This window comes from Ptychodera flava, unplaced genomic scaffold (genome assembly GCF_041260155.1).
Source record: "Ptychodera flava strain L36383 unplaced genomic scaffold, AS_Pfla_20210202 Scaffold_42__1_contigs__length_1331906_pilon, whole genome shotgun sequence".
Lineage (NCBI taxonomy): Eukaryota > Metazoa > Hemichordata > Enteropneusta > Ptychoderidae > Ptychodera > Ptychodera flava.
The window spans coordinates 957,337-978,010 of record NW_027248364.1 but is presented as its reverse complement, the minus strand read 5'-3'; positions in this window follow the sequence as shown (position 1 = coordinate 978,010).

Sequence of the window (20,674 nt, the reverse complement as noted above, 5' to 3'; positions counted from 1 at the left end):
TCGGATTAGTATCTGCAGCAGATTTCATCACATTTGGCGCAGTTATTTTGGAGTTATATCACTGATTACAAAACTTCATAAAATATGGAAATGACCTATTTGTTATCTTGGCATTGCCAAATGCTTCTCAATACGATTAGATATTTATCAAAACAATATCTGTACTCAATTTCTCTGACTTGGGTGCCGTAATTTCAGAGTTATATACCTAATTACAAAGTTCATTAAATATGCAAATCAACCCTTTATTAATTTCACACTACTAAATGCTTTACACTACAGTTAGATATCAGTTGGATCAGTATCTGCAGCAGATATTATCACATTTGGTGAAGTTATATCGAAGTTATATGACTAATTACAAACCTTCATAAAATATGCAAATAAGCTATTTATTATCTTAACACTGCCTAATGCTTCTAAGTATAATTAGATATAAGATATATATCAGATCGATATTTGTTGCAGGTATCATCAAGTTTGGTGCAGGAATTTCAGAGTTATCTCACTGATAACAAAAGGTCATTAAATATGCAAATGAGAAGATAATTGACATGACACTCACAGTATCATCATAATGTTCTTAGAGTGTCATCTGTGTAAAGTTTAATGAAATTTTGTGCAGTATTTCTTGATATATGTCTGCAATGTCATTACCGTCTCCATAGGGAAACCATTGTACGAAAAAAACCGATATTGCATAACTTCATTAATATGCAAGCCACACTAACCAAAATCTAACCAGTTCTTGCAAGTAGCATATGGTACCTGTGTACCAAATCTGACTTGAATCCGTTCAGGAGATTTTGAGTTATCGTGTAAACAGACACACACACACACACTCACACACGGACAGACAGACAGACAGACAGACACACACACACACACACACACACTCACACACGGACAGACAGACAGACATCGCTATGACATTAGCCCACGTGTTTACACACGTGAGCTAAAAATGGGTCTGTCACAAACTGAAACATTTCATCTTAGTGACAATGGGTGTAATGCCATCAATAGTGCATACTAGTTAGATGAAATATATACACTGTTTTAGTGAAGGCCTTTGAAAAAGTGAATTATGCTGCCTTACTTCATAAGTGCTCAAGCTTGCATAGAAACGTGTCTATAGAGCAATTGTTCCTATCAATTAACCCTTGACGAGTGTAAGGATGCCTCGTAAAGAGTCAAACTTTGGCGAATTGTTGGAAACAGTGAGTCATTCAAAAATCCAATTTATCTTGCTTACCGAAAGACACATTCCATTGACGGGGATGCGAAATTGCTTAGAGACAAAATTTAACCTACTAGCCTGTCAGCTCCCCTCTTTCAAAAAAATTGTGTCCCATCCGATTCGAAATAAAGTGCGTGGAAGCGACAATTTCCAATCACGTGACTATGTCTGTCAACACTTTTTTTATATTGTACCTGTTCCAATTTAACAGAACAAAGTAGTTGACGAAATTAAGATCAACTCTGAATATATATCCCTTTAAGATATAGAGTCTTGTATTCTTCTGCCTCGAGGCATGCCTAAAAGTGTGAGACACATGCTAATAGAATTAGGCCAGTCAAGTTTACGCTTATCTGTGTCTTCGCCATATGTAAATAAATTCAGTTAGGAAAAAATAATTTTAAATAAGTGAAGAGGTATTTTATTATTTAAGTCTCAACTTTGTGCAAAAAAAATACATTTCACATGATTCACTAAATTGACCGGAAGTTTTAGCGCATTAATTTCCTAATTTGAAATTTCCTCTTAATATCATCGATTGTGCTATAAAGCTATTACCTTGAAAGAAATGTTCACATTTAATGAGCAAAATGATAATTAAACACGTATTTGTTTAACTCGGTAGATATATGTGGCATGGTCCTAGATACGAATGTTATTCTAAAAGACCGTATTGACCAGATTGAAGTCCATAAAAATTATATTATATGACACGAGGTGCGTGGTACGGCCACTATGTCCACATTATTTTCGTAGATGCTTCAGAAATAGTCAATCTTTGAGGCCACTTGAGCACAGTCTAAGATACTCACAGACATGACCCGATTTTGCTACACCGTATACCGTTTAGTGAAGGGCTAGTGTTATTTTTAACAATTCGAAAAACACCCATTTTTCACTCCGGCCAATGTTGATCATCAAGTCACACTCAACTTAATTGAAAACGTCCTTAAAGTGTTGAAATGTGTGTTGTTTTCCTAATGTTAAAAATTTTTGCTCAGAAAAGTCTACCATAACCCCTCCTATGAAATGGAATAGCCCAGCAGCGGCATATTACCTACAAGTGATGTTGTCGCCAGAACTTGAGCAACCCACCGTCTAAGAATACATGGAGAAGAAAGCAACGTCGACTTCATTCGAGTTTGCCACTAATTTCGGAACCCTGCGTATAACTGTCTTGAGCACAAACGTATTGTATGTATGATAAAGGGATTACTGCACATAGTGTGGTCGATATCGTGTCGTATTCTCGTGATCTGTCTGCATGCGATTCGTTGCTAAGTAGCTCGTCAGAGTACGGACGTGTCATTCCAATATCAAGTATTGCATCCCAAGGCATAATATAGATAATTGATCATGCTGATTAAGCAATATAATGCACGTTCACGTAAATAACACAACGGCGTTCGAAGAGATAAGCGAGTAATACGGTGTTTCCAAGAAAAGTAAAGGAAAGCGTTGTCACAATCTTAAAGAAAAACCAAAAAAAGTCCTTCGTTTTAACTTACGGACCTATTTGAAAATGTTTCGGTAAGGTAGTTTCTGAGCGGGAGATGAACAGAAGATCCGCAAATATCATATACCTAGATGACCAACGCACTAAAATATCGTGGGCGTTCAAGCTTGCATAGAACTTTGTCTATGAAGCAATTGTTCCTATTAACTAACCCTTGATGAGAATAACACTGGCTTGTAATGAAGTCAAACGTGGGCGAATGATTTCAAGCAGTAGGTCTTTTAAAAAGCTAAATTTAGCTTGCTAGCTTAGCAACGCGTTCTATCGATGGATGTATAAAGTGCCTGGGGGCCGAAGTTGTACCTTCCACTATACCCCCCCCCCTTCAGAGGGCATATGTCCAGTTCGATTAAAAATAAAAATGCATAATTTTACTAGTACTGGTATTAATATTAGGAAATGTTGAGTCGGAACTTGAAGTATTGACAAGGTAAATTTGACAGGGAAATATGTTCAAATCCTGCGCGACGTCCATTTTAGAGTATCTTATGTGCGCAGATAAGATTTTAAAAAAGTAGACATAGCGGAAGATTTTACAACTTAATTTCTTAAAAAGATTTCTCTATAGGTCTGAATGGTATTAATTTACAAATCTCACTGTTCCGTAAATCGCAGTACCTATTGATATCCTATTTATGTAATGGTATTTTCTCTTGATTCCAGCCCCGCGCCCACACAAAATAAGGCTAGTTTTCAATCGGCTTCGACCCACAACATACGGCATCAGTCGCCTAGCGGGGAGGCTACAGAGAGAACCGCTTGGCTAAATCTCCACTCCCAAAAAAGAGTGGTTCAAAAGCCGGCTATGTTGTTACATTTTTCTGACTGAGACCGCTCCACACGTTGTAGAGATCGTGAAGCACTCACGCACGCACGCTCACTATCACACATCGCACATGCAAACTTCATCGAAGCGAAGCAACGAATACATCGCCTTAACTGGGCGAACGATAACCTCGGGGACAATTCTGTCCACCAGCAGAAATTGACCAATTTGGGATTATGGCCCGTCAACTAATTGTATTGATCCTGATGTTTTTCCTCAAATGTTGGGTTAGCCCGATGTAATTATTACTTTTCTGGAAACTTGTACCTGGTTCGTCTAAAGGGCTTTTTCGATAATTTTGTATGGCCCCTTTTGTTGATGAGGTGTTAAAACTTCCTTATGCCAGTTATACAGTCTCACCTAAGTAAAACAAGGGAAAATGAAATGAAGAGAAAGTGGCAACACACATCAACTACTTGATTGTGTTTAGTTTTTTCGTGTGTTTAGTTTCTCGGTGATTGTTCAGGCGCGTATTGTTTCCCGTGCCGTTTATTTATGTTGTCTGTGTTCGTTTTTTTTGTGTTTCATTGTATATAAATGTTTTGGGAATTGGTGTTTGGAGTGTGTCATGGCGAGACCATGGAGCTCCGTTTCTAGCTACCTTGCGAGACGAAGCCGTATAGGTTATGTCTGAGACAACGTAATCCTTTGACGCTTTCGTTTCTGAACCCTGAAATGTTCCTTGATATGTCGCTTGAGTTAACGTGTTTTTGGTCCGTTTTTGATTGCTGTACATGTGTAACAGTATTGTTAGAGTGTCTTTGTTTCACATAGTTCTTGCTTGTGTTGAGGACGTTAGCGCTGTATCGCGTCCTTGTGTTTGTTTGTTTGTTTGTTTCGGAAGTCTTGCATTCTCCACTTTATCATTTAAGTTGTTGTTTCTCCTCATTGATTGAGTTTTGTAATCTTAGAATTTTTATTTTTTGTTCAAGATTTGTTGACAATCAGTCGCCTGACTTCATATGGTTCTAGATTCATGTCAGATTGCTGTGCTCTTCTTACGTTGTTGTTAGAATGTTTGCAACGTGTTGAAGAGGCTGTTACTACTGAGTCATTTGTTGTTTTTTTGGTTCTACCTTTATGGAAGACGCTGTTACAGCGTCGGTTATGTTCGGTTGTTTGTTAAGTATTGCCTTCACTAATGTGTTGTTTTTGGGGGTTTTTTTGCACTGTTGTTCTAATTTGAATAGCCGATCATTAAAAGGTACCAAGCGCATCTTCCTTAAAGTAGTAAAGAGAAATATGCATAACTAATAGATTGGGTGCAGAACATCGTTTCAGGGCAGATCGACGGTTTGCACCCCGCCGAGTTCTGGGTGGGCTCAGATCTGTCATGTCCTATTGATTGATATCCCTGTATTCTAACCATCCCCTTTTCACAAAGATAGTTTCTTTAATGTTGAGGTTTGCAACGCCTGATAAACCTGCATTGTTGAAGCATCGAAAATTGCCCTCCTATAACGCCTTAAACACACCAAAGAGACTCATTCTTGGTCACCACACTGACCTACATTACATCCTAACAGACAGCGTTCCCATGAGATTGTAGTCCTTGAGAACTGACCCTGTATTTCTCAGTTTGAAACCCAGTTAATGACATTTTTTGAAGCTTGATTTTCTGATTTCGCAAGTCGTCTTTAGAAGAGTGTGCAAGTCTATACACTTGAAGCAGATTTTAGATTTAAAGCTTACGGAAAGACGATCTGACCCTTTGAAAAATGACTGGTCGTTACAAATGAATTAAACGGTAAGCAGGTTACTAATTTGATTTTAATGTTTGTCTAAATGTCACACCACCTGATAATTTCCATTATTCAAGAAGAGTAGGGGCGAAGCCTATGCCAAGGTTGATCTCAATATATAAAGAATAGAACGGCCTTAATTATGTCAAAGCTTTGTTTACCGTTTTCGTATGATTCCGAAATGGAAAAGCACGTTCTAAGTATATTAGAAGTTTCAAGGCTTTGAATTTTTAACTTATATAAATTTGTGCGATAAATGGTTGTAAATGAGGATAGGAGACTGATGTCTCGGAAGAGTAACTCAAGTTTGCATGTATAAAGTGCCTTCTCCATATGAAGTACATTCTCTTGGAAAATGCTTATTCGTTAACGTAAAGAATGCTTCTCTTAAATTTACGACAACAAAATTTTTATGATTATCGTCAAGGATATGACGCATGTACATGTTCTAAAGTCACTATAAGCATTTTCTTCATTTCGTCGAATGTCGCTATTTTCACTTTGCCTTAACGCCCCCGCATCACAAACCATGAAACATGTAGATATTGTGTAAACTATCCCGGACATACTGCGTTTGCGCAGGCTTCAACGCGCACTCAACTCAGATACTGTACCAGCGCAGAGGCAAACATGCCTGCCGATGAAGTCTTGACCAACGCCCACGTCAGAGATGAAGCTACTCTATAATCTATGCCAACATGAGGGGATTGGCCGGCACAAACTATGTAGGTAGACTAATCCCCTGAGTGCGGAAATATTCCGCATTACCGAATTAACGGCTTATGACTCCCCAGAGAGTAAATAAACTACCGATCAAGTAGAACAAAAGATCACAATGTTTATGAATATGACATCACCCGCAATATTTGTAGAGCAATCCACGATTGACAGTCAGTTCACACCTAAAGTAAGGTATCTTTTCAAATGGAAATGATTTCGAACCTACAGCGTTTGTGCCGGGGAATCTTGGCATGAAGTTATGCTAAGTTATCATTTCAATAACCTACAAAATGCCAACGGGGATTTCGTAGCTACAAAATTTTGAACGTTGACTTTCTAGGATGAATACTCTGCTTTCAATTCTTTTGCTGGTGACAATTCGACTATGACTATTTTCCCTGCAAAACATCCAATGGAACCTATCTGATTTATGCAAGAGGGAAGTTTCACTTACCGGCACCGATACTCACAATTCATAAACAAAATGATCGTTTCTTTTATGTCAAGTTTTGTTTATATATGACACAAATACATTGTGTGTTTAAATCGTCTCTGATACGGCCTTACATACCGCAGAGACCCAATTTATTGTTCTGTCCAGTAAGAAACACTACGCCTTCACACTGAATGGTTGAAAGCTGAGAAATTGTAATCTGTCGAATGGAGAGTGTCGACAGTATTTCTCTTATGATTTGCAGATATCGAAACTTTATTATAATCCACTAAATATTAGTGTTCCAGTTCAAACTCTCCAACTGTGCTAACAATGTTTACCCAGGCTGTTGCATGTGCGTGGGTGAGAACAGAATGTTGACAACGAGGATACTTAGTCATTTGAATTTAGTCAAATATAGTCAAATGATTCTTACATTGCTTACCATTTAAGGAAAACCGTTTTGGCCTATACCGATACATATCAGCTATATTTAGTAAGATAGTATTATAAAAAAGCAACTTAAAGAAACCAGACAAGTTACGTCGTTAATACATTCACGTTAAGGTTTCATCACTCCATTAAATCCAGAGAAAAGAAAAGCTTATACACACATTTTATTTTTGCATTTACTTTTGACAAAGCTGTATTTAAAGAGATTCATCAAAGTATTACCCGAAAAAACAAATTACTCTAAAATGTGTGTGGATGGTGGAGAGAGAGAGAGAGAGAGAGAGAGAGAGAGAGAGAGAGAGAGAGAGAGGAGAGAGAGAGAGAGAGAGAGAGAGAGAGAGAGAAATTTAATTGATATTGATTTTTCTGTATTTTGACATTGCATCAAAGCTGAATACATTTTACTTTATTAGATTTGGACAAACATTTTCCATATTTGCTTTATATCCACACATATCACCTGTTCAAAGCATTAAACCCTTTCCTCTCTTTCTTACACTATCAAATCTTTGTTTCGCTTGCTGTACTGTCTTTGTAAATCTACTACTTCACAGTCACAGAGAGTACAAACCAAGAGCAACCTTTGTCTTTAACTAGATACTGACATAGCCGCTCTCACACCTAACGTCGATAAATTACATACGTAGCTATGCATTGCATTGGAAACATAAATGCAGAAGTCTACCATGACAAAGAAACACAGCCTCCAAAACAAACCAAAAATGAGAAATGCAACAATGCAAGCCACGAGATTTAATGTCGTTCCGTTTATCGTCTGAAAGTACATTCATTAACTGCCACATATTTTTCGTGGAATTTCTCAGGATGTGTGCCGGGCTTTAAATAATCCTATCATAAAAACACGACAGCGAGGCAGAATTTGAGCAATGCTCAAGCAACATTATCCAAAGTAAGGGATACCTTTCACCGTTGTAATTATTCGGCTCCGTGAATGTGTAATTGTTACCAAGCTAGGCAGAAATATTCTTAAATTCTATTAAAAAAGATGAATAGACAATAAATCCAGACATCTAGAATCATTTCTACATTGTTCACAATCTAATCGATCCATTGTACAAAGCAAATGTTTGATCGTTTGCACCTTATTACAGTACTGAAAGATTAACATCTGTACCATGTTTCATTAAATTTAGCGTAGTATTTCTGGACACAGCACACTAATTAGGAAAGTTCATTAAATATGCAAATTAGCCATTAATTGACAAGATATTGTTAAATATTATTCTTCATTTTTACAATGCTGTGTGCTAAACATCTGTACCGAGTTTCATCAAATTTGTTGCAGTGTGTCCAGACATATTTCCTTAATTATAGAAATTTATCAAATATGCAAATTAGTAATTAAATACCATGATCCTGCTAAATGTTTTTGCAAACAGTTACAGCTTTGGTATATGAATATCTGTACCAAGTTTCATCAAATTTGAGTCATCATTTCTTGGCATATTATTGGTATCATGAAAATTCATTAATATGCAAACTAGAAAGTAAATGACATGACCCTGCTAAATTTCTTTGCATACTGTTACAGCTCTAGTATATTAACACCACGATTCATCAAATTTGAGCTCGTATTTCTTGAAATAGCACCCCATTTATAAAGAATTATCAAATATGCAAATTAGCAATTAATTGACATGATCATGTTACGTGACTTTGTAAAATGTTACAGCATTGGTATGTCTACATCTGTAAGAAGTTTCATCAAATTTGATTACGTATTTATTAAAATATTACCGGAATTGTGGTAATTAAAAAAATATGCTAATTAGCAATTACTTGACACAATACTGAAAAACGTCTTACTTTGCTACTAGAGCTCTCTGAGACCAACATATATACATAGTTTCATCAAACTTGGTGCAGTCTTTGGTAATCTTCAATTGTCAAAAAAACGGCATATCCATGTTGAAGTCTTTTAAGTAAGGTATTACTTGAAAAACGTACAGGATTCAATCGGCAGGATATACAGTTTGATTTGACAGTCATCATTTAAGTGTCAAGTGGATGTTGCCCAACCGCTCTATTTCATGAACCTTGATTTATGCAAGCTTGAGCGCAGATTTTCTTCCGTTCAGCATCTGAATTTGCCCCTTTAATGAAAGGATTTTGGAATCAGTTCGATTCAGATTTTGCTAGAAACTCTGGACCTTTTCTCCAACATTCTTCACAGACCAACTCTGAGGCTGTCATTCCCTAGTTACCAAATCAGAAGGATTCTCCTTTGTTGAAACATATCTCCATTGTTCAGGACCTTACGAACTGTAAATTTCACCTACTCTATTGTCGACAAAGGGCTTAAACCTTCGCCTTCGACATCGTATCCACCACAGGACGTTTGTGATGCATATTAATACAAAGTACTTCTGAAATTGATTTGTCAATTTCAGTCCTAAGACTGCACCCATCAACTCCAAATGAGGAATTCGTGTGCTTTTTTAGCGGAGCTGCATGGGTTTTAGCAGCTCTCACATGGTAAAATCTGAAGTGTCTTGATATCCATATATAGCACACACAACAGAACCATAGGCGTCTTGTGAAGCATCAACAGATGCATGTAATGTCACTAACGCTTGCTCCTTCAGTAATTTAAGACATCTAGGACCATTGATTTTCTCCAAAAGCTGCCAATTCATCAAACATAAACGAGCTTTTATGGTGAGGTTATTGTCAGGGTTTTCATCCCTATCTAAACCAATTACCAACATTTCCTGAAGCAGTACTTTTGGTCGGATGATAAATGGTGAATTAACATCCTACGATCAAATAATGTTGCAATTTTCTTCAGAAACTGCGCTCTGTAAGATCATAGTTCTGATGAGGAGGATTTGTTCTGAAAGTGAACATATCTTCTTCACTTATCCACCATACTCCTAGTGTTTTCATTGATAACCATAGTCTATATCTACTTCACATCTTCTGTCTTTGGTTGGTATCTTCTCCAAACCCTTTCTGAATAGGACAACCATTTTTGCATGCAATCCTGCTCTTTCCCAAAGTTCAGATAACTCTGTGTGTAGTTTGATACCCTGTTCATCATTTCTCACTGAATCCATACAATCGTCTATGTATGTAGACATAATGCAGTCTCAAAAGCCATCGGAAATTCGTTTGCATATTCTTTGGCAAGAGTTTGCGTCACTAGTTCTGCTAAGAAAGGCGAAGAATTGACTCCAGAGACAACTCTACTGAATTCATACTTATCTGGTGTCTTCTGTTGATCAAGATCTCTCCACAAAAATCATTGAAAGGGTCGGTCTTCAAGTAGAATTTCTATTCCTAATATCATCTAAGCTATGTCACAGACTAAAGCTACTTGACTCGTTTCGTTCGTTCATGTTGTGATTTTGGTCCTTGATAAATCAGATCTTTTATAGAGATCCCTTAATATCTCGCAGACGCATGAAATACAATGCACGTCTCTGTTGTAGCTTTGTCAGGTCTCACTATTGGAAAATTTGGCAAATACAATTTCTTCTCTGGTTTATAGCCAGGTGATGGGATTTCCGGATGTAGCCCCTTTTGATATATTGACTAAGTTATTTGAATATGCAGCTTAAACTTCTGAATATTTTTCATCAGTCGTTTCTCGGTGCTGTCTAATTTACGTAATGCCATATGATATTGTCCGGTAATTCTGGAGCATCTTCTCTCCAAGCAATTCCCACTGGTAGCGACCATTCTAAAGTTTAAGTGACTTCTTAGCTGACGTACTGCAGAGTGCCTTCCCGTGACATAGTTAAAGGTTTGAGATTTTCTATCTCCCAGAACTTGCAAAGAGTAAAATCTAGGTCTTCTATACGTCCTTCATTTTGAACAAAATAAGTTCGTGCAAACTTTGTCTTGAGAGCACCTCCTTGATTACCATCTGGATTACCGATGCAAGTCCAACCTAAAGGTGTGAGTCTTGCAATTGGTTCACCTGGCTTTCCTGTTATGTCTTTGAATGAGTACTGCAGATCAGCACAATCTAGAATAATAAGAATACCAACAATAGGTCAGGCATCAAGCTTTGAAAAGTCTATATCTTTCAAGTGGGACCACTTTCAGCTTTCTTTCTCAAGATTATCAACTGCATGTAACCTGTTACTCTGTTTACTGTAAATGCAGTTATCTTTATGTCTACATCACCACTGGTACTCTCAAGTCCGATTTCAACAGTAGCTGATTGGAAAGGTTTCACATGTCAATTTAACACATTTGCAGATATACTTTGACCATGTCCCTGTAGTCCAAATTCAACGGCAACATCAGTATTGATGTAAGTTGTCTCCACAACAATTGGACCATATATGCAACTTCTAATGCAAGGACAAAGACATAGAAAACAAAGTCTGAACTGTTTTGCAAGTCCCAATCTTTCAGGTTCATTATATACAAAGCCACAGAAAAAGATATCAGACTCGAAGTTTGCACAATATCATTTTTTTGGACAAAAACCAATCTATGATATTATGCGAGCATCAAATTTGTCATTTTTTTCTGTAGCTTTCTATATAATGAACCTTTTCCCAATTCTTCAGTTCGACCAGCTCCTCGCAAGTTAACAACAGAACGTCCAATAAGTCTGCAAAATTTTCAATGTCTCTACAATTTCTATGTCGTACGGCTAAACATTTTCCAATTATTTTAAGTAAAGTGGGATTTGATGACGTTTGCCATGATATCTTCGCTCAAGTCTATCTTTTGCAGCTTCAAATGCAGTTGCAAAATGACCCAATTCTCTGACACTTTAAGAACTTCTCCTTGCAGACAGTGACGTAATTAAAGGAGTTTATATTCTGGTGTTGCAGGCGCTTGATCAATACATGCAAAGAAGGCTGCTTTCCAACTTTAATAAAGTCTCTTGTCACCAGAGAACATTGGAATTGACACTCTTTGTAACTGCTTCCAAAATTTTTGACCAATTGCAATTGAATGTGTCACTTTTACTTTTTCTTAACCTCCTCTTATTCACACCCTACTTGTCGACGAGCTTCCCTTTCTTTTTCATGACGATCGTGGACATTTGTTGACATACCTGAAGTTGCATTTGACAATTAATTTTTGCTAACAGGCAAATACTCCTGTTCTTGATTCTGTGCTTCATTATATCCAGTTTCTAATTTGTCCATCTCTTGATTCACTTTCGTCCTATTTTGTTTCACCCATCCATCGGATATTGAAGTCATTGGGTCAAAGGCTATGTCAAGCGCCAAGTTAAATCTTTTGATATCTCTAACCTTTTGACGGCTCGGTAAACCTTATTCCTCTAGTAGTCGTAAAGGTGGTGTCTCACTCTGGTAAATGCAGCTCTTCCAGATGCTCTTCTGTATCATCGTTGACCCTGGTAGATGCACTATGGCGTTGGTCTTGCTGTGTTTGGCTCTCTCCTGTAGTCATCACCCCCAGACTGCTCAACTTCTTCCTCTACACGCTGACTATATTATTGGACTTTGTCCATGACAGCTTAACCATGCTCTGCTGCCAAAAATTGTTGCGAAGAATACTGTCTATCAACATCAATACTTCATTTCAACCACTTGGTTTATTTTGAACTGCTCGCAACGTACATATGAAAATAACAAGCTATATAACCTTTACAGAGAAAACTTTCTCTAGGGTTTTAAACACTTTTATATTCAAATTTAGAGTGAGCTATTCAAATGCAAATTTTCAGTGGAGGAATGAACTGTCATTTTCTCCATAAACCTTGGATTGCAGGGTAAATTCGTAAGTTAATAAGTAGGAAACAAAATTTGCATGTCAAGTTAATTACAAATACATTTAAGGAACCTTTTCTGAGTAATTATAAGAAATTAAGAAATACATTTGCACAGTCTTTAAAATAACCCGAAAGTGATATTACACAAACCTTCTAATGGCCAATAAAAGTAACACAAAGGAAATATGGGGAATTATTAATGACATCTTGGGTAAACAGACTTATAAGAAACTCATGAATCGAATCAGCTACTCCTAAAGGTCATAGAGTAACAATTCCGCAGTTGAATGATATGGCAGAGGATTTAATGATTTTTTTGTTCAAGTTGTAAAACTCTTGCCGCAAAAGCAGATATTGCTGCTGACAGACATTTCACAACTACTCTGCACAGTCTACTTCAACATTCTATTTTTCTTTATTCCGTAACTGAAAAGGACGTTGTCAATACCATTGCATCTCTTTATGTCTTGGAATGGCCATAGACATGTAAAAGATGATATTTCTGAAATATCTAAACCACTCTGTCATATCATAAATTTGCCATTATAGACGGGGGTATTCCCTAATGACTTTAAAAGTTTCAAGGGTCACACCAATACACACAAAAGGTGGTGCAGATGATGTGGGTAATTACTGACTGGTTTCAATATCACAAGTGTTCAGCAAAATTTTGAAAAAATGTAAATAAACGGATGCGTTTTTTTTTAAGAATAATGTTTTATATGAACACCAAGGTAGTTATCTCTAATATCATAGCACAAATTATCGTTAATTATTTATCTCAATATCAATTTGAAAGAAATGGACAAAGGTAATATTGCAACTGGTATTTTTATAGACTTTTCAAAAGCCTATGACACTATAAATCATGATATTCTGTTGTCTAAGTTTGGTGTTGGAGGCTTAACATTGCGAGAGATACTGAAATACTTGTCACCTAGAACTCGGTTTGTAAGCATCGATGGTGTACATTCTCATAAAAAATCCATGTGGCGTTACCCAGGATCTTTCTGGAGTTGACAATGTTACATATTTATATTATTGATTTTCCTTGTTCCTCTGAAGTTCTAGATTTAGGACTGTACGTCGATGACTCAAAACTATTTTACACTGTGCAAAGCACCTGCAAACTGGACTTGAACGTAGTTTCTAACTAATTAGCAAATATTACTTATTTGTGCGATGCTAACAGGCTGACAATAAACCCTAAAAAATAAATATGCAATTATAAAAAGTAATACAAAGGACTGTGTTTATGAAGGTTCACTAAGAATGAAAAAATGAAATTTTAGAAAGAGTGACAGTGCATCTTTTGTAGGGGTAACTATAGACAGTAATTTATCATTGAAACATCACATTGTACAAGTAAGAATGAAAATCAGTAAGTTAACAGGTGTGTTCCTAAAATTACGCCATGTCTTGTTATACGATTCCTTTGTTCTACCCACATAATGTATGGCTTGGAAGTCTGGGTAAAGACATATAATACTTACTTGAATATTGTTCTGGCCCAACAAAGATGGTTTATATAATGACCTTCAGTGATTATAGCGCAAACTCATCACTAAATTTAAAGAAACGTGGTATTTTATATATTTTTAAGGTAGCTTTCCACCTTTGCGACGACCTATTTTCAAACATGAATTTTGCCATCAAGATGTGTACTTTTACCCAAGTATTATATATCACCTGAAAGCTATTTCTATGAATTTTTTTGTTTTATCGAGAAAATTAGTGTGCGATGAATTTTTTTGAAGATCTTAGTGAAAGTGTAAAGAAAATGGGTGGTCTCACGTAAAAAAGTTTAAGTCTGAGCGGAGAGGGGCTATTGTTTAGGTTTTAATGGGCAATTGGTCTTCAGAATACTGGCTACAAAACCGTGTCTCAGATTTTGAAAAAGGCCTTAGTTTTTTTACATCGTTGAGTCAAAGTTTATCCACCGATTAGTCTTACAATGCCGCTTAATTAAGCAGCAATATCTCGACTTTAAAAATCTTCATAAAAAAACTGAGACACGGTTTTGGAGACAACCTACTTGACAAACGTCTGTGAAAATCTGGTGAACTTCCGTTCACGCGTTCTTGAGTTAAACTCTTTTGAACGTGCTGCAATGTGACAAAATGCCGAACTGAGAAAAAGGCGATTTAGTAAATTGGTTCGGGTTTTTCCTTTTGAATGGCAATAAACAATGTACTCAACCGACAAAACACTAAAACCAGATAGTGAAATCAAAGTGTTCAACTTCAACAGTATATTCACTCATTGAAATCAGTGTCAACGGTCGAAATGAGGCTAAAAAGGGTGAATTTTGGGAGCGTTGTACTTTTTTTAGAGCGCAATCTACACAGTAGCTGATGAGTAAATAAACTTGGGGAGTGCCAGGGAAGGGATTATGCATAATCTGTTGACTGATTAGTTGTAAGGTTTAAATAGAGTATTAACTGTTCGACCTAACTGTCGGAACTGCTACGGCATCTCGATGCCGTCTACATGAGCGCTTGGACTTATTACCTCCATGACAAGCGTACACTATAGTGTAAGTTTATGGCAGCATTCGATTCCACCTCGGAAACGACTCACGGCTGCGGAATGAAAGCGAGCCCGATGAGTGATATAGGGAAAACAATATTGGCTGACAACAGAAATATCTGCGTTTGTATGTGGATGTACATTTGCGGTGTATGTGATCATGGAGATAAAAAGAACAGCTCCATGCTGTGATCCATTACGGTTAGAGTAACCGAGGATTCTGGTGAGCAGCCATTTTTTAGATCTTCACGCGCCTTGAAAACCGATTAACACTAATCAAACTACGAGCATTTCTGAGACAATAGTTCGTCCTCACTCTGTACAGCATTTCTGTGAGTGAAGACCGTTTCTGGAGTCATTTATGCTAAAATGAGCCAATCGCCTGTCGGCGGCATAAAAGTCAAAGGAGAGAAGTTGAGAAAACATGAACATAGAGAAAAGTACGTCATTTCATCAAACGCAAGTTGCATGCGATAGACCGCTCGTCCAGCGTCATACACGTCAAGTAGTTAGCCCGTAAGCGTCTCATTCAATGGTTTAGACCAATGATGACATGTTGATGAAAACTCAGGGCGATTACGTTATTACGTTGTGACGGTCAAATTCATATTGAAATTTGTCTTCGGTCCTGCAGCATTTTGGCTACTGCCATGATAACTGATAACAATGTTGTCGTGTCCATTCCCATAAAATCATTTGATTCACATTCGTCCGGTGTACGATAAACATTTGTTAGTCGACGTATGTTTTACCTTGTCAAGGTCGGTAACGAAATGGGACAAGGAAAAACGGTACCGCGGGATTGAAACGACTTCGACACTATCAGTTCACTGCCATTGTACCAAAAACGTCTGCAAACCAAAGCAGCTATTGTTTTGTGGCGTGTGATTTCTGCATCGCTACGTATTTTGCCTTGGGAAAATTTCCTGTCGATGTCTTGAAGCCCATGCAATTTGTTTCCACCTTGTATTTTCTAATCCCAAGTAGTTCAAGTGCCGCGGTTTCTGATATTTCATTTTTATTCATAAATTGTTCAACTCACTCAGTATTCTCATCGAACGGACAATGTCGGGTTTCTAGACCTTTTGGCAGAAAGTCGTTTCGGCCGCACAATTTCCGACGCCAAGACGTTTAGGCAACGCGACCAAAGACGTTCGGCACTACCTGGTTGGGGGAACTCGTGCCAAATGTTACAAATCAAAACACTGAGAAGTATAGTGTCAGCATTCACATGCCTTAAAGTTTGTGAGAGCATGGTGAAAAACCGTGAGAAAAGAGTTTCATATCATTTTCAATAGCAATAGCCGCCGACACTGTCAAAGTTTGAAAAGCGGCGCCTAAACGCCCCCTAAACGGCACTGTAAAAGTCATACTGGTCAGAACGCAAAGGTCACGCTTATGAAAATGACTGGTCTGTCAGTTACTTATAAGTTTGAAGGGAAAAAAATAAATCGTAACGGGGGTGTCGAAATGTCTTGGGGCCAAAAGAAGCCGAAACTTCGGCCGAATGTTGCTTGAATGTTGAAGATGTGAAGGGTGTCTGTTGCGGTATTCAAGTGTTTGCGTAGCCCTGCGTACGATGCTGTGTGTTCCGCTACAGCTAATCGCCAGGGCTAGTGTTCCCGCTGTCACGGAGGCCGCCAGTGGAACGTACCATTTATGTATACGGGACAGCCTCTTCAAAGATGTTTAACATGACGAAACTTATCCACCACTCCTGGTGCTTTTACAAAAGCACAAAAATGTCCAAATAAAACATTTAGTGTGTGGGCCATTTTGTAATCTGAAATTGTACCGTCAACAATGTCTTAAGTCTGACCTTATCCGATTGTGTCGATAAATTATGATCTTTTGGGAGCGGCCACCCCTATGAGAAAAACGGTAAGACCCACCTTTCACCAGGTACACTCTATGGTCTTGACCCACGCAGTGAACGGTAGGTGTTAATGGGATTTTCACAGCGTATGTTGTCTAAGTGCATGTGAATACTGTGACGCTGCTTGCTTAGCGTAATCCTTGTCAATCAAGACTTAACGGTAGTCTCAAACGCCAAAATGTACACCTGTGCCTCTCGTACATTTTTATTCCAAAATTTCACCCCAAAACAGGAACTTCACGACCAAGATATTCTACACATAAGGAAGATCAATATTATAGGAATACTTTTCAGGGATAAAAGAAAAATCGTGTTTTTATCTCAAAATACTAAAACAAAGGCGGAAAGCTACCTTAAGCAACATAAATTACAGCTTGCACTTTATGTAAACTATCAGATGCTTTTAAAGATTTTTCCTTCCGATTTGACATATGTATAGTAAAAGAACAAGTGTTCAAAACGATTTAGCCATAGCAAAAATTAGACATAAGGCAGGTCAGTTAACCGTAAAATATGCTGCAACAGAGGCCTGGAATGATTTACCCAATAACATAAGAGAAATACTGACCTTTATTACTATCACACGTTCATATATACATTGTAGTATGAATAATCATTAGAATCAATGAATGACACGACTAACAAATGACACGCCAAATGCATAATCTACATAATTAGTAAAGGAGATGGTGGGTGGCGCTACACCATACACATGATTCCCAACATCCTCCCGCTGGAATGTTGTTGCTGCAGTCCTTGAAAAGATTAATGGATATAACTTTTTCTCTTCAGCAAGCCAAAAAAGACGTGAAGTTATATTCATTTATATTTCTGAAAAAATGACAAAAATTGAGTCATTGTAACAAAGATTGAGTAAAATTCAAACATCTAATTCTTAAAACTATTTTAGTGACACCCCTCATATTTTGTTTTCGCACAGTTTGAGTACAACGTAGTAAGGGATGGAAGCTATCTAGTTCAGTTAATATGTACTTTATCTATACACCTTTTACATGTATATTTTTGTAGTTGTTTTGGCCCTTTGTCATATTTGCATGTAGACTCGAAACATACCATAATACATGCTTTTATCTAGCTTATCATTGAATATCTTTCATGGTTTGTAATTCAGGTCAGTGAAAGGATCGTCATGCTACCTCAGAAACATGGCCTATCCCATAAAAGGAAAAGACAGGCAACCAGTAAGACACGATCTGTCAAGAAACTGAGAAAAGAGCTGAAATTAAAACAAGAGTTCTAGGAAAACAGAGCAGGCATTACGTGAAGGTGACACATACACAACGGGAATAGATCTCGTCCCTGGTAATTAAATGTATTCTTTCATAATATCATTCATAAGAAAATAACATCAGAACGGTATAAGTATAAATTGTTTTGGCTCGGTAATCAGAGCATCCTGCTTGATTTTTTTGTAATTCTAAGTGACACAGTTTATATGAGAGGAGTGCACTGTGTTGTACTGTGTAGTGAACATAAATTCTTCTGTAATACAGTTCATTTTCACTGCTTCAGCAAATTATTAGTTAGAGAATACAATAGAATTCTCCAAAATTCCGATAATTTTGGACATGTGGATTCTCTCATTTCATATGTATACATTACAATAGCACGTATTTAGCTTCTTTGAGTAGTCTCACATGATTTTCCACTCAAAGGGAGACTTTGATAGATTTAAAATAAACGTTATTCAAAATCCAAGGTCTCACATGATTTTGTAAATGGCCTATTTATGATTGGGACCACATGCAGGCCATAAACCACGAGATGTAAAGTTTTATTCAAGTGCAAACAATTCTAAGCCATATGATTTTTCTGTAGATTGTCAAGACATTGAGAAGATTCCACCCCCATGTATTGAACCTCTTCCACAGCCAATCAAACTACTTGGTCAACCTTTGGTATATTTTGACTTAGAGACTACCGGTTTAGGTAAGTGTATGATGATCAGAGTGATTTTAGGCTTGTTGTTCAGAGTGTCTCGCAGGTTCTTAAATGCTCGGTAGATCGAGAGGGTTACATAATGCTTGCGGAATTTCTATGAAAAATTGGTCTGAGTTGACTTTCTGTGTTCTCAAAACTGCCTATTAGCAGTTAACAAAGAACAATGAATCCAGCTGGTATGCCTTTGATTTAGCTTTCATTCAGTGCACTGAACAATGAAAAATGAATTTCACAACTAGACTAAAGGATTACGGAATAACAATGGGTGACATTGCAAATATAAAAATATTCAAATGAAAAACAGACTGTCAGTTTTGCAGAATTTTTATTTGATCTATCTATTTATATTTTTTTAGCAAAAACATCACACATCACTCAGCTTGCAGCTGTTGGACCAGGTGGTTGCCTGAGTATTTATGTAATGCCGAAGATACCAATAGGTAAAAATGCAACGAGAGTGACCGGGCTTGCAGTTGAAAATGGAAATTTATTGCATAATGGTAAAGCCGTTTATGCCTTTCCTATCAAACAAGCCTTGTCAATTTTTTTTTGATTTTTTAGGGCCAAAACCATGTATACTAGTTGGACACAACATCATGACATTCGATTGTCCTGTGTTGCATCATGCTGTAGTAGCAACAGACACGGTTTGCCACTTATCATCCCATGTAGCAGGATTTGTAGATACATACAGGGCGTTCAAATCAATATATCCCCACTGTAAACGTTTCTCCCAGGAAGCCCTTGTTTACAAATTTCTTGGTGAACAATATGATGCCCATGACGCATATGCAGATGTAATAGCTCTCAGAAAGCTGATTGAAAAAGTAGAGCTACCACTTAATAACTTTGCATTCACATGGAAATATATCAGTGACTGTGTAGAACATGCAAAAATGAAAAATAAGAACTTGAAAACTTTGGATGTTCTTGTGCGCAACGGGATTGTTAGTGAATATATGTGCAATAAAATTGCAGCACGTGGCTTGGCTTTGACCCATTTACAAATTGCATTTCGCATGAAAGGTGAACAGGGACTAGAATCACTACTGAACGAAAAAAAAACAAATGGTAAAGAAAGGGTTACAAAGTCAAAAAAAATTGTATCCAGAATTTGTGAGTTTGTCAGAAAAAGCGTGGAACATGAACAGAGAGTTGAAGCAGATTAATGTGCTTGTCCTTTGTCATCGCACATACTTGGATTCATTATTCTTTAACCCCTCTGTGATATTTCCTGGATAATAGGTAAATAATATGATGCACGTTTCGCACATATAGATGTAAAATTACATTTATATCACATTTGGCCCTAGTTTACAAGTTTGTAGATGAAGGATATAATGCACTTTGTACAGGTGTAGACGTAAACTAGCATTTATATCACAGGTTGCCCCTGTTCCCAAGTTTATTAGTAAAGAATATGATGCACGTTGTGCACGTGTAGATGTAAAATAGCATTTATTTTACAGGTGGCCATAGTTTACAAATTTGTAGATGAAAATTTATACATGACGAATATGGTGCACATTGTGCACATATAGAAGTGAAATAGCATTTATATCAAATATGGCCCTAGTTCACAATTAATAGATGAGGAGTAAGATGCACATTGTGCATATATAGATGTTAAATAGCATTTATATCAAATAAGG